This window comes from Chamaea fasciata, unplaced genomic scaffold (genome assembly GCF_029207755.1).
Source record: "Chamaea fasciata isolate MVZ Bird 193981 ecotype frontalis unplaced genomic scaffold, bChaFas1.0.hap1 SCAF_2, whole genome shotgun sequence".
Taxonomy (NCBI): Eukaryota; Metazoa; Chordata; class Aves; order Passeriformes; family Sylviidae; genus Chamaea; species Chamaea fasciata.
The window spans coordinates 112,910,432-112,924,011 of record NW_027094087.1 but is presented as its reverse complement, the minus strand read 5'-3'; the positions used below and the strand labels follow the sequence as shown (position 1 = coordinate 112,924,011).

General features: G+C 39.3%; 1 protein-coding gene and 1 long non-coding RNA gene across 9 annotated transcripts in view; one reads left to right on the top strand and one right to left on the bottom strand.

The window, feature by feature from the left end:
- Positions 1–13,580, bottom strand: part of DSCAM (DS cell adhesion molecule) — a 384,919-nt gene that overhangs the window by 287,123 nt on the left and 84,216 nt on the right. The gene's annotated exons all lie outside the window — the stretch shown is intronic.
- On the top strand, positions 501–12,753 carry LOC136285670 (uncharacterized). 3 transcript variants are annotated; one of them, XR_010719511.1, is made up of 4 exons: positions 501–547; positions 4,527–4,654; positions 6,638–6,901; positions 10,664–12,753. It is a non-coding gene; the product is annotated as an uncharacterized lncRNA (long non-coding RNA). The 3 variants fall into 3 exon arrangements; XR_010719513.1 differs by lacking the exon at positions 6,638–6,901 and adding an exon at positions 5,316–5,354; XR_010719512.1 differs by having other exon boundaries at positions 502–569.

Here is a 13,580-nt window from a genome sequence, read left to right as displayed (position 1 = left end):
TTTCCATCCACCCATGGGGGAATTCGTGGAACCTAAGGGATTGTTAATGTTCCTTTCCAAAATGGAAGGACAGCCAGACTAAATAATGAGACTAAGGAACACCAGGGCACAGATCTCTCTTTGTTTTCTCTGATAGTAGATCAAGAGCAGCCAAAGAATGACATCAGGAACTGGACCAGCTGAATATCCTAAAGGAAAGCCAAAATCCATGCGGAATTGTTGCCCCATCAACAGCAGTCTAGGACTACACTGCAGACACAGAAAATGCCAGCAAAGTGGTTCAGACCAAAGTCTTCCAACTGGAGTTAAATCAGAGATCCACTTCAGAAACTTGGAAATCTAGGATGATGTAGGAGAAGGGAATACAGGTGACCTCACCCCTGATGAGTAACAGCTGTGTTTATTACAATACAGCCTTGTCCCTGAAGAGTCACAGCTACATCCAATAAAGATAAGTGTGATAAAAGGGAGTGGGTTAGCTGGTAAGGGAGACTCATGATGAAGAAACCTTGAGGAAGAGGGAATTATGAAGAAGAAGGATCCTGAGGTGAGAGAATCACTGCTGTGAGGTTAGTCTGGGTCTGCAGTTAGAGCCAGTTGTTAGAACCTGCAGTCACAGTCTAGCTGAGTAAAAGCCTGCAAACTAATACCTGCAGTCAGGAGTTTGGCAGGAAATAACCAGCAGTCTGAGGCTGCAGGGGAAACTTCCAGCAGGAGCTTGCTGCAGCCAGAGTTAGTAAATAGTTGGAGTCAGGATGGCTGAGCTGTAAAGAGGAATAAACCAGGACCCTTTTCATGCTGTGATAAACAAGAAGTCTGTGTCTTGGCTCATTTTTACTCTCTAACAAGAGGAGTGCTGCAACAGGATGAGATCAATGTCACTCAGTGTTTTGAGGTGATCAGATGAGGACCATCTAATCAATGGAGGGAGTAGGACCTTTCCAAAAGGAATTGCTTTTCCAAGGAATATGTCTTTGGTCAGGGAGGTGTAATTAGTCACGTATTTCTATAGTTCATCTGAGAGAGGAGACCAACACAGCTCTCTTTGGAGAAGATGGAGCCTTTCCATGACAGAAGCCTGCCACTTCCTTCCCTGTCCCACTACAACAAGCACTCTTCCCTTTCAATATTTCCAAGGAAAACAGAAATTTGTTTTCCAAGGTAGAAAAACATATTGAAAAATGCATTAAAAGAACTTTATACATTGCCTTCAGGTTTATTGTGTAAAAACAATGACAGTGAGGACCCTCTGAGCTCAGTTTTAGACTGCTGAGGACCCTACAAGAACTTGGAGGGAGAGGTGGCCCTGCCTGGCCACGTTTTAACTGAGTCCTTAAAAACCACAGTGTTCAGAGTTGGAGCAATATGGTTTCATGGAATCTGAATTGACACATTACGTAGAAATCTGATTTAGCAGTGGTCATAACTGCTCCAGGAAAGTGGTTCCTCTGCTGCAATAAACCAGGTTTATTGAACAGTTGTCTGGTAATCAACCTGCCGTATGATTATTATTATTATTTACTATCACCTGATTTCACCCTTTGTTTAGTAATGGCTGAGGTTATTCATCATTCCCTGACAAATTAAATTGCCAAAAGACTTTCACCTGTCTTTCACAGGGAAATTATTTCCTAAAATATTTTGAGAAGCATTGCCCTTTCATGTGCACACGCATTTATTTATATATGTATGCACACACGCACAGAGGGGCTTTACGTTTTATTTCAGAAAACATCACAGCAAGATAAAGGCTTGGCTGCTAAGTCTGCTGTGGTTTAGCTGTTCTAGTCAGTTCTTCTCTGTTAATTCTGGTGCCTACAGTTGTTTGTTTCATAATTCACCACGTGAGTGCCTGCTGGAAGCAATTTTAATACCTGATTGCTCAGTGAAGGAATGTCCTTCATCAGGGACAACAAGATGGGGTTGGTGAGAATTTATGAAGCAAGGGCTGGATGTGACTACTGGGTAGAAATCACTTTTATTATGTGCATAAAATGGTGTTTGGATTAAAGGACAACTGTATTTCTCGTGATGACAACCAATCCAACACCTTAGACAAGAGAAGAAAGCCTGCAGTTTGGGGTTTAATTTTAGTGACTTTTATGGAGGTTTTCACTTCAACTGACCTGAGAATTTAAGGAATAACTTCAACACAATGGGTATTCAGTTTTCATGTTTCATAAAAAAAGGCAGAGTTGACGAAAATATTTTCTGCAAAATAAACACTGAAACCTACTTAGATGCTGTAGGTAAGACTCAAAAATAACTCAGAGTCACAGGAGTTTTCTTGATGACTTTCCTTCCGTCACATTTCTAATCAAGGTAGTCCCTAAGGTGTCATTATTACAGCTGTTAATAAAGATAGCTGATATTTTCTTTCAAAATGTGTGCTTGTGGTAATTAAAATGCCTTGCTGCTGCCCTAAAGGTATGGTTTGATTCATCAGAACCTGGTGGACGCATCCTAAAATAACTCTTTTAACTGTTACAATTCTTGTGCATGTTGCTGTGTGAACAAACCGCAGGGGTTTTCCTGTGATCATTTTATAATAATATTGTGAAGAACAGGGAGGGATATAAGGGAAATAGAGACGAAAATAACAATGCAGACTCACCACAAAAGAACTTCCACAGAGAGAAGGAATTTGGGGAAATTTTAGGGAAAAACACAATCTCATCAGCAATGAGGGAGAAAAAGGAGATGACCTGGAAGCTTAAAATGTTGATACCACTCCCCTCCCACACCTATCAAATGCCATTTCTACCTTCCAGTTCCTCTGTTGGTAGATCCAGTTTACTAAACCCTCCCCTTTAGATGGGTTTATGCTCTCCCTGATATGTTCATGAAGAATTCTGCTGACAGTCACGTCCCAAAGAAAACTAACCCCAAATCAACCCTTTTTTTTTTTTTTATAATTGCCCAAAGGAAAAAAATTATATTCAGTCTCATCATGCAAAGCTGATCACACAACAGAGCTGACCATATCTTCCTGTGAAATGAGAGAAGTGGTCAGGTGAGAAAAACCTAACCTGGATGTACAGCTCTAGATATTTCAGGGAGTAATTTCATTATTCAAGTCTTATCAATCATACAAGAGAAGCAGTTAATCTCCAAAACTGCTCAGCTGCCATGATGGCAGGATTGGCATTTGATCATCTGTGGGACCTGGATCTTCTCTGTTCTTGCTTTATTGCCCCTTTTGGGTGACCAGCCTTTCAGCACCTAATGAACAGCTTCATTTTGTTAAAGCACCCAGCTGTTCACAAGGAATTGTGTCAGGTAGAGTTTGACTTGGGGCAAATCTGAAGTGTAAAATGAACCTAAATATTTACTGAAGACAAGAACAACAAACTGGAGATGTATTCTGAGAATATTAGAGCTGCTACAGCTGTTTCATAGTCCCACCAATTAATGCTTTTCTTTCCCACACAGATGTTTTTTATCCTTCTCTAAACAACTGAAGGACTTCACAAGAGGAAACAAAAACTTAAAAAGAAAACTTTTTTTCTGACTGCCCAAAATGTCCACCTGAAAACTCAAAGTCTGTGCTTAGGAAACCACTGGGAACAGAGGGAAGCAGAACAAAATACCATATTTGTTGTTGAGATGTCAAAGAAGTAGATAAATAAGAATCAAACATTTCTGGAAATACCACAATGTTCAAGGCATCCACACTCCCCAAATCTTTCCTACAGTCACAGCAGTGCTAGGATTTCACTTGAGAGATTTTCTGTATCAGAACTGCACAAACCTCCCTCCACAAATGCACACGAAATGTGTTTTAAGACAGCCAGGGAGGATGTGATCTGCCTGAGAGGCATCTGACTGTATTTTTTGTTTTATGGGCTTCCTTGTCTTCTCAATGTTGCTGTTTGCAAATAGCTCCAAAGAAATAAACGAAATTAGTCCAGTGTAAAAAGAAATGTGCCAGGGAGAACAAAATTATGCCAGCTGGTCTTTGCCTTATGTTATTCTGCTATGAGACCTGAGGTTTTTGAACCCAAAACTTCATACCATAATTATTCAGTTGAGGTCTTGGAACAGATTTTGTGCTGATTTTATTTAGACACAATCAAGAAAACATTTCTTGACTGCTTTTTTTCCAGCTCTCATAGAAAAAAAAATGCTATGTCACAATTTGTTTCCCCCAAATTTTTTATAACAAATCCAATTTAGTACAGTAAAATTCCTCATCATGGATAATCAGGCACCTTCTGCTCCAAGAGGAGGTGTTGTAGTTTCTTCCTGTGCTACTGCTCTTTCCCTCCAAGACTTCATTGCTAGGAATTTAGATATCACTTGACTGTTATTTCCTTACCTAAATACTGTTATTTCTGTTTACTTAAATGATACTTTCATTGAATATTAACATTATTGTACATTTTCCTCCTTTCTCCAGTAAATAATCCCTCAGAGGTTGAGAGCTTTAGACTCGTTGATTTCTCGGAAAACTTGAAAATTCCCAAGAGGCTATTTAAAAGGATTTCTATTCCTCCTGCATAACCTGACTTTTCTCCCTTCGGCAGATATTTTGCTTTGGAAATCCAAATAAGAACATGGAAAAGTGGAATATGGTGGGGACATGTATAAAATGGAATGGAATCCAACCAGGAAACTGAAACTGGACAGGAAAATCAGAGATGCAAAACTTCAGGTGAGCTTCTAATGGATTTGCTATTCAAGATGGAAAATAAGTCAGTAACTGTAAGGATCTATTGATTTAAAGTTAAAATAAACTAGATTGAAGAGTACATTGAAGTACAATTTTTGTTTCGTTTTCTGCCTAGTGGTAAAAGTCTAAAACTAAGTCAAGTCAGACAAAAAGTCTACTTATATATAAAGTGGCTGAGGTACATTTATATTCACCAGCATTCATTTAAATAAAAAAAAATGCATGAGAGCAACCAAACAAATTTTCTCGTCCCTTTATGAACTTCAAAAAATACCAAACTGTATCTCATCAGTATTTTTGAAAGTGAAACATCATAAGAAATATCAAAAGAAAACAGACTGTTTAAAAACCAAAGAATTCCAGGGATGCATGTGTACATTGCTCCTCTGAGAATATCAGCTGTTGAGTTCTGATTTATTTCCCTGAAGATTAATTTATTCAATCAGTGTACCAAAGGTTTTAATAAAGCAGGAGTTCTCTGAAGCAAATATCTTTTAATTCTTCTTTTACGGTTCTATTTGTTGTTAAGCAGCTCTCAGCATTTCAAAAATTTTTAAGCTGTATTCAGTCTGCCTCTCCACAATCTGAGGACTCTGCAGTGATCCTGCCTCTTTTTTTTTTTTATTTTTTTTCTCTAATTTAGGATGGTGGAGTTTTGCTGAGCATATAGCATAAGGAAAAGGTATCTGCACCTTCAAATTCCAATGCACCTTGCAGTTATAACCCACAAACATGAATTTTCCCCTCTGCTTATATGACAGTGTGGCCAGTTTTAATTCTCTGGCTTTGTGATGAAGTAGGAATGCTGTAGGTTTTGTCAAAATAACAAGGAATTTGGGAATGCATTCCTGCAGAGAAATTGGGTTATCTCACCTTATCTAGTGAGTGGAGAAGAGAATCAAAATGAGACAATACCACAAAATAGAGAGATCTTTTCAGTTTTGCATCAGTTTTGATTAAAACACTGAATTCATTCTTGCATGTATTTCCTATCATTCCACATGAAGATACTTCTTGAAGTGCTTAGTTAGCTAAAACATCTAAAACCAACAGTATTTTACCTTTTTCATTTATTAATGAAACTATTTTCAGTTTAATCTTTATTTTTCCTCTGGCACATTTACTCATATGAAGTGATTGATTCTTATTCTGTAGGATATACTTCTGTATTTGTAGGTTTCTAGAATATGGTGATCTTTCTTTGATCTTTCTTTTTTCCTTTTGATCTTTTTTTCCCCACCAGTAAAAAACTGTTCCTCTCTACTCTTTTTTTTTTCACCACATAAGACTTCAAAAAAAACCCTTTCTGCTTTGTTTTCATCCCATATCTTTATTTCTTGCCTGCTTTATCTTTTGTTTTCACAACAGAACTTTATATAGTTAGTTTGTTAATAATTTTTAAATTTTTTACTTTTTCTAGTAACACAAACAACCAAACTGCAGTATTTGAGGTTAACCTAATATTTGCTTTCTTTACATCAGAAATGATCCCTATACTCATTCATTTAATCACAGAGTGATTTGGACTGGAAAGAACCTTAAAGATCATCTCATTCCACCCCCTGCCATGGGCAGGGACACTTTCCACTGGTTCCCAGCAACAAAACCAGGTTGCTCCAAGCTCCATCCAATCTGGCCCTGGACACTTCCAGGGATCCAGGGCCATCCACAGCTTCTTTGTAAATAATCTGGGCACTTGAAGTTCTCTTTCAAATTTGCAGAAATAATAACTTTTTCCCACATTTTGACCTAAAATTTCGACAGAATTTTTTTTTTTTGCTCCTAATGCCAGTTAGTCTCAAAATGATTATTTTCAAAACTATTTTCATAGTATTTAGTAGTAGTATTTTGTAGTATTTAGTACTGGTATTTGATTTACATTTAAATACTATTCTCATACTGTTTAAATATTTCAAAGAGATTTCAAAATCCTACTTTCAAATTCTTTTCTCACAATATTTAAAGGGAAACGAGATGAGCAACAGGGGTCTCCAGTCCAGCCTCATGCTCATAACAAGGCCAGCTCTGAGACACATTGATCCAGTTGGGACTTGAAAACCACCAAGGATGGAGACAGGACAAACTCTCTGGATAATCCATGTTGGAACCCTGGGCATGAGAATTTTAGACTTTCTGTGCTGACAGGCACTGACCCCCAAGAACACACTGCATTTAACCTGAGGCCTTGGAAGAGGCTTCCAAAATTGAGTGATAGCACTGGGATTATGGGTGAGTAGTTTGAATAGAAGTGTGTAATAACACAGGGTGGAAAACTTAGATTTTAAGGTTTTAGAATATAGTAATATATATATAAAGCAAGGTGGAGGTTTTAGGGTGTAGGCCAGTCCTTCTTTTTCACTGTCTTCTTCATGGGTTTGGTGGTATTTTGTAATTGGGTAGAAAAATCCACATTGCGGGCCACGGGTGGTTGGTTATTGGGTTAAAAGCAAAAATAATTTAGGTGTCATTTCTCAATTGGATATTTTATCCTCAAAAGGCCTTGTAAAGAAAGAAATCCACACCAGCATCCAGCTGTTCTCGTGGGGAAAAACTGTTCCTTCACACCCAAGCTCATTTCTTGGTTTTGCTCATCCTCCTGCCCAAGAGGGAGCTGCTGTAGGACCTGCAGCGCCAGGACATGCTGTGGCCTTGTGTCCAGCTCATTGTCCTCACCCCCAGGCCTTTTCCCACTGCCCAGTCACGCCCTGCCAAGGGCTTGGTCCATCCCTGGACCAGGGAGAGGGAGGTGGGTTGGTGTGAATGGAAATCAGGAAGGTCCTACCTGTCACAGACAGCAGAGCTGTGCAGATGCTGCACCTGCAAATGAGGCAGCAAATCTGAAATCTGCCCTTCACACACACACACACATCTATTTATAAATAAATAACCTATTTATTTATTTAGAAATAAATAACCTGTTTATTACAGGTTTCTATCTTATTTATTATAGATTTCAATTAAAAATCATTTAAAAAAATTAAAATCCAATCAGAAGTGTTCTGATTTCTCAGTTTGCTGCCTCCATCCTTTCACCAAAAGGTGAGGCAGAAGAGATCCCGGAACGTGGCATCTTTAGGATTTGCCACTGGGCTCCAGCCCCACGCTGAGGCAGAGTGAAGCTGGCTAATCATGGTGTTTTCCAGCCTGGAACAGCTCTGTTATCAGCCTCATGCAGGCTCTGACCCCCAAAGGCTGCCTATTGTGCAGCAACCCAGCAGCATCTGGGGCTGCCAGCAAGGACAATGGATTGACCTGCTCAGCCTTTGCAAATTGAAGCTGCCTGGGAAAATAAAATTGGGAAAAAAAAAAAAAAAAAGAGAGAGAGAGAGGAACCAACCCAACAAAAACCACCCAACCCAGGTTTAATAGCATTAGCGTGTGGAGGAAAAAAATAAAAATATCAGGAATCTTCAACTGCCACAGGCAAAAGTGGAATGGTTGCAATGAATCTGATCTAGAGAGCAAAGAATAATGTTTCAGGACAGAACAATGGATAGTGTTTAGCCAATTAAGGGTGCTGCAGGTTTAAATCACATGTTTTATTTTCAAATAAACAAAAGGTGAGACAATAAACTGCAGAAATATCAGAGTGAAAGTGAGTTACTGCAATGAATATGCAGAAAAATGCAAATATAAGGGAATATCTAAATCAGGATATATAAGAAATAGGAAATTAGTTACAGTTTTTTCAAGGATACCAGTAAAAAATTGGGAAAAGCAGACAAAAAGCACTAATCACAAGAAGATTTACTTCACACAAGAACATTTTCCTTGCAGAAGAAGTGTGGCTTTCTGGAATGTTCTAACTACTAAGGAAGTTAAAAGATTAGTGACAATAGGAGAATTAAAGAAATACTAAAATTAAATGTTTTCCACTGAGATATAAAATCCATCCACGGTGGGTTTGCAATAAGGTGTCTGTTTATACTTTTCTAACACAAAAAAACCCCACATCAGTGGTAATTAGATACATACAGAAAGCAAATTATACAAAGAGCATAATGTACGAGCACTAATTTCATTTCTTCCCAGAAAGAGTTTCAAAGGCACACATCCCTCCCATTTTTCAAATTTAATGATACATTGCATTTTAGTGACAAAGTGGTATTTGAGCCTTATTAAATTAATCAGTAAATAAATACAAATATACCATTCCTATGTGGAGGTGAAATAATCCTTGCACAAAGGAAAACCCTGGAAAACTTCAGTACTCACTGATCTAATGCCTCATAAACAGAAATTTCTGCATTTTTTAGGCTTTTAAGATTGGAGAATTCAGCTAAAAAGTCTTAGCAGAAAAATACGTATTTAGAGAGCTATTGCCATCCCTGGAAGTGAACAAGGTCAGGTTGGACAGGGCTTGGAGCACCCTGGGAAAGTGGAAGGTGTCTCTGCCCATGGCAGGGGTGGAACTGGAGGATGTTTAAGGTCCCTTCCAACCCAAACCATTTCATGATATAGAAACATGGGGGCATTATTGATAAGAATGCTCAGTAAATGGCAACAAATGTCATTTGCCTTTGAATTATTCATGTCTTTGTATTTAGAATGGCCTGGCCAATTGCAGTTGGAGAGGAACCTTTCTGGCCAGTGACATATGTCTAATTTTTTCACCACCTTTTCTAACAATAATCTTGGCTAACGAGAGCAAAATTCCCCCAAAAAGCAAATATTTCATTTCTCTAATTAGTACAGCACATCCTACAGACTTCAAAGCAATTGAAGGAAATATACCCAATACCACAGCCCAAACCATTTCTTCAGGTAAAAGTTAATGCAGACCAAATTTTATAATCATTCCCAGACCCTTTTGCACCATGGAGCTGTTGATTTTGGAAAAACTGAGAGTCATGACATGCATAAAGTGCAGCCAGAGCAGTGACTTGGCATTCAAATCATCCTTTTAAACTTCATGTGGAGTATTTGCAGGTAACAGACAAAAAATATCTCTGTGTAATCACTACATTGCAAAATCAACTTTCAAAAGGCCTCACACTTTCATTTAAACAACAGAATGCATTGATGATTTCAAAGATATTCAGGGTGTTATTTCTCATTCAAGCAAGAAAGATGGTCCTTGCTGTGGATCTTTAAGTACAGTTCACTACTCCACGGTAAGCACAGGCAAAAACAAAAGGAAGAAAAGGACAGTTCAGGTTTTTATGCTTCATACTGATAATTACTCAATTCTGTATGCTAGAATTTATAATCATGCATTTGTCTTCCTTTCTGGGGCTCACCTGGGTAATTACATTAGAAAGTAGTGACTGTGGTTTCAGAATAAGATGAGGATCAATTTTTGACAGGTCACCATTGGAGACAATTAAAAGCAGCTGCTTGTAGCAGTTGGGATTACACCAGTGTGCTGGTTTAATGCAAACTATACAATCAATCTGGAGCACAAGGATCTTTTGAGGGCTGAATTAATGTTTGATTGAATGAACTCAGGCATTTTACAAGCCAGAATAAGCAAAGTGCTCAGAGCCATCAGATAAATACTAATTTGAATAACAGCAAGGATGTCAGCACAAAGGCTGAAATAAGGTGCCTTTTTGGGAGCAAAGGGGGCCACGGTTCTCCTCAGCTCACAGCAAACTCCCCTCTTTTAAACAAAAAATTCCATGGTAAAGGGTGGCAGAGGGAAGATGTGGCAGTGCCTCACTGCTCAGAGGGCTCAGACCTTTTCTAGGTTGAGAAACCTTCAGATACGTGGGGAGGTTTGGAGTGCCCATCCCTGGAGGTGCCCAAGGAAGGGCTGGAGGTGGCACTCAGTGCTTTGCGCTGGGGACGAGGTGGGGATGGGGCACAGCTGGGACTCCATGGGCTGGGAGGGCTTTTCCAGCCTCAGGGATTCTGGGATTCTGTGATTTGATTTTAATCCAAGGCAAATCACTCGACATTAATAAAGGATTTATGCTTTGAGGAAGGAGATTGCAGTGCTTTAGGCAGAGTTGGATGTGTATTGATGTGTTAATCTGTTGTCTTCACCAGGTACCTTTGGATTCACTGTAATCTGTGACCTCTCCTCTAGCAGAGAAAGACATGAGGCAGAAGCCATTTAGACTCCAAATATCTTGTATATTCTCCAAACAAAATTAGCTGGCTCTGGCATTTTATGCAGGGGCATCCATTCTATTTGCCCCAAATGATGAAAAACCATCCATTTTAATTCTTTTTCTGAGCACCTGGTGCCTGAAGCATCCAGCAAGAGGCATAAGAGATCCTGCAAAAACATGTTAAAAATGCCCTTTTTCATAGCTGTTGCTTATCAAAATCTCAGTCCTTATATTCCTGAAGCAAACTATTGGATTTGTCCATCAGTAATTCACCAACGATCAGCCTGACTGGAAATCCTGGAGGATGGACTTCTCTGAATGAAGGGATAAATTATTATTTCTTTCTTATCCCTGCTGGTGTTTGCTTATGCTTAAGGTTGATTTCATGAGATCCGGGGAGATTTAAGTCCACTGATTCATGCATCACCCTTGCCCTGAGAATAACAGCAAGTGTTTGCAGCCAGTGCAACTCAGCAAGATGTGAATGCAACCAGAAAATGCGTGGGAGGGAGGAGAGAAGCAAGAAAATCCAGCCTCAGTAACATGAAAAGCATGTACGAGGTGCATTATACACTTGTTAGCAACTGTTAAAACTTAAGCAAGGTGCTGATGAGCACAACTAGAATGGAAGATTAAAACAGGATTTGTACCTGCTGTGGCTCCAAAGATTTGTCAGCACAGGTGTTAAATGTTCAGTATCACTAAAATCAAAACTCCTGCAGAATTTCTAGTATTAATTCTTACATATTTACGCTAAAAAGGAAAAAAAAAAAAGAAACCAGAGGCAAAAAGGATTATTTAGTGGCCTGTATTGCAGAGACAAACAATGAAAATTGTATGTGATTTATTATAGTAAAATGCTACTGCATCCTACAGGGTTAATGGCAACAACTGTTATGGGAAAAGAAGTAAAAAATTCATCCAGAAAAGCCTTTTTGTGCAATTCTTGTGGAGGATTCATTATTTTTCATATGCAGTGTACGACCACCTGCTCTGAGCACCAGCAGTTTGCCAGAGCTGTATTTATTTTTAGGCTGTTTTTTTTTAGCAAAACCTGCTTGTCCAGCCCCAAAAGCATCCCTTCAGCCAGATTCCCTTCTACAGGTACATTTTGGAAATCTCCAAGTCACAATGTGTCTTGAAATCCTCCATTCACCCCCCCTGAGCCAGTGCTTAAGGGGTCTCTTCCTGCAGAGCCTACTCTGCGTTTCGTTTAAATTCCGGTGCCGTCATCCAGGGCCAGGAATCTCAGCTTTGGGATTCTTTGCCCGTCATCTTCAATCTGCGTTACTATGGGTACTGGAAAGCCTATTACTGTACAAGGGTGGGAGCCACCAGAAAGGAAAAGCAAGGAGGTTTGCAGCAGCAACAGCAACAAAAAAAATAAACACCACTCCCCAAAAAATAAAGGCAAACAGCGAAGAAAATTGGCAGTCACTCACAGGACGTATTTTTCTGCAATATCTTTTTTCTTAAGAATGCCAAAAGCATTAATGTTATTAGAGGCAAATAAGGATGGAAGGTGAGATCGCTTTTCCCTGCCCCGTAGTGTCACACAGAACATCTATTGCACACTGTCTTTGCTGTGTTTCTCACCTCTGCAGGAAGACTCTAGGAAGTAAATATCATTCACATAAGAACAGCGCTCTGTCAACAAGTCTTTTTTACCACTGAAATAATCAATGAGGGAACAGCAATCTGCCCTGCAGCCTTCTGCACTCTCCAACGTCTACAATAAGATTTCTACATGTTGGCAGTCAATACAGTTCAATTAATGTTTAATTCATGCTTTCTTCCTGAAGCAAGATGAAAAGACAGAACATTTATCAACAGCAGAACCACAGCAAAAACAAACACTTCTTGTTCCAATATTACCATCTTTTTGAGATGCAAGGCGCTGTGTCTGAGCACAACCAAAATGTCATCTGCCCTTTGTTTTCCAGGGCTGCATTAAGTTTTGCAGATGATCAAATAAAATATTAGCCTAAGAAATATATGGTGAAGGGAATTCCTCAGTGAAGCCAGCAGCCACACTGAAGCATCTTCATGATTTTCAGCGAAGATATTCTGCAATCTACACACAATCCCACTGTATCAAAGTGCGTGCCGGCTAAAAAAACTCACAAAAAATCCCACTAATTTTAGTCCCACTAAAAATCTTTTATTTCCTGAGCCCTGTGTTTGTGGTTATCAGGTAGATTTCTGGCCATCCAAGTGAATGATGGCTGCTCCTAAGAAGCTGGTAAAGCACTCCCTGCTGAACTGTCAGGATCCCTCTCTGGACAGCAAGCATCTGTCTTGCTGAACATACAGTGTTTTATCTCCATGACTCAAATGTCCAGGGCTCTAAAAATAAGAGTTTAAAATCTAATTCATGTCTATGGCCTACCTAATCACCCAGCAGGCCTCAGTAAATGCTTTTTCATTGTTTCCTTTTTTATACTGTTTCTTTTTTCAGCTTCCTCTGCTTAACCAGCAGATCCAGCTATTCACAGTTATAAATTAACCTCTTAAACCCAAACGTGGATCCAAGTCCACCACTAGGAAAGGCTGGTGAAGACAGACGGTGAGCAAAATCAGGGCTATCTGATGTAATGAGCATCCTCAGCATTTTGATCCGTTGTGGGACTTCAGTAAAAAATATGCCCCGCCCCTTATCTTGAAACTTCTCATATCAAAATGTCTGAGATTTCAAAGAAGCAGAACCACAAATCCTTTGTGTGAAATGCTGGAGCAGTGGGAATCACAGAACAAAGGCAGGTGACATTTTTACACACTTTTCAGGGTGCCAAATTATTTCACACAAAGGTCATCATCCTGTACTGAAGACGAGGTCCACAGCATATGCCAAG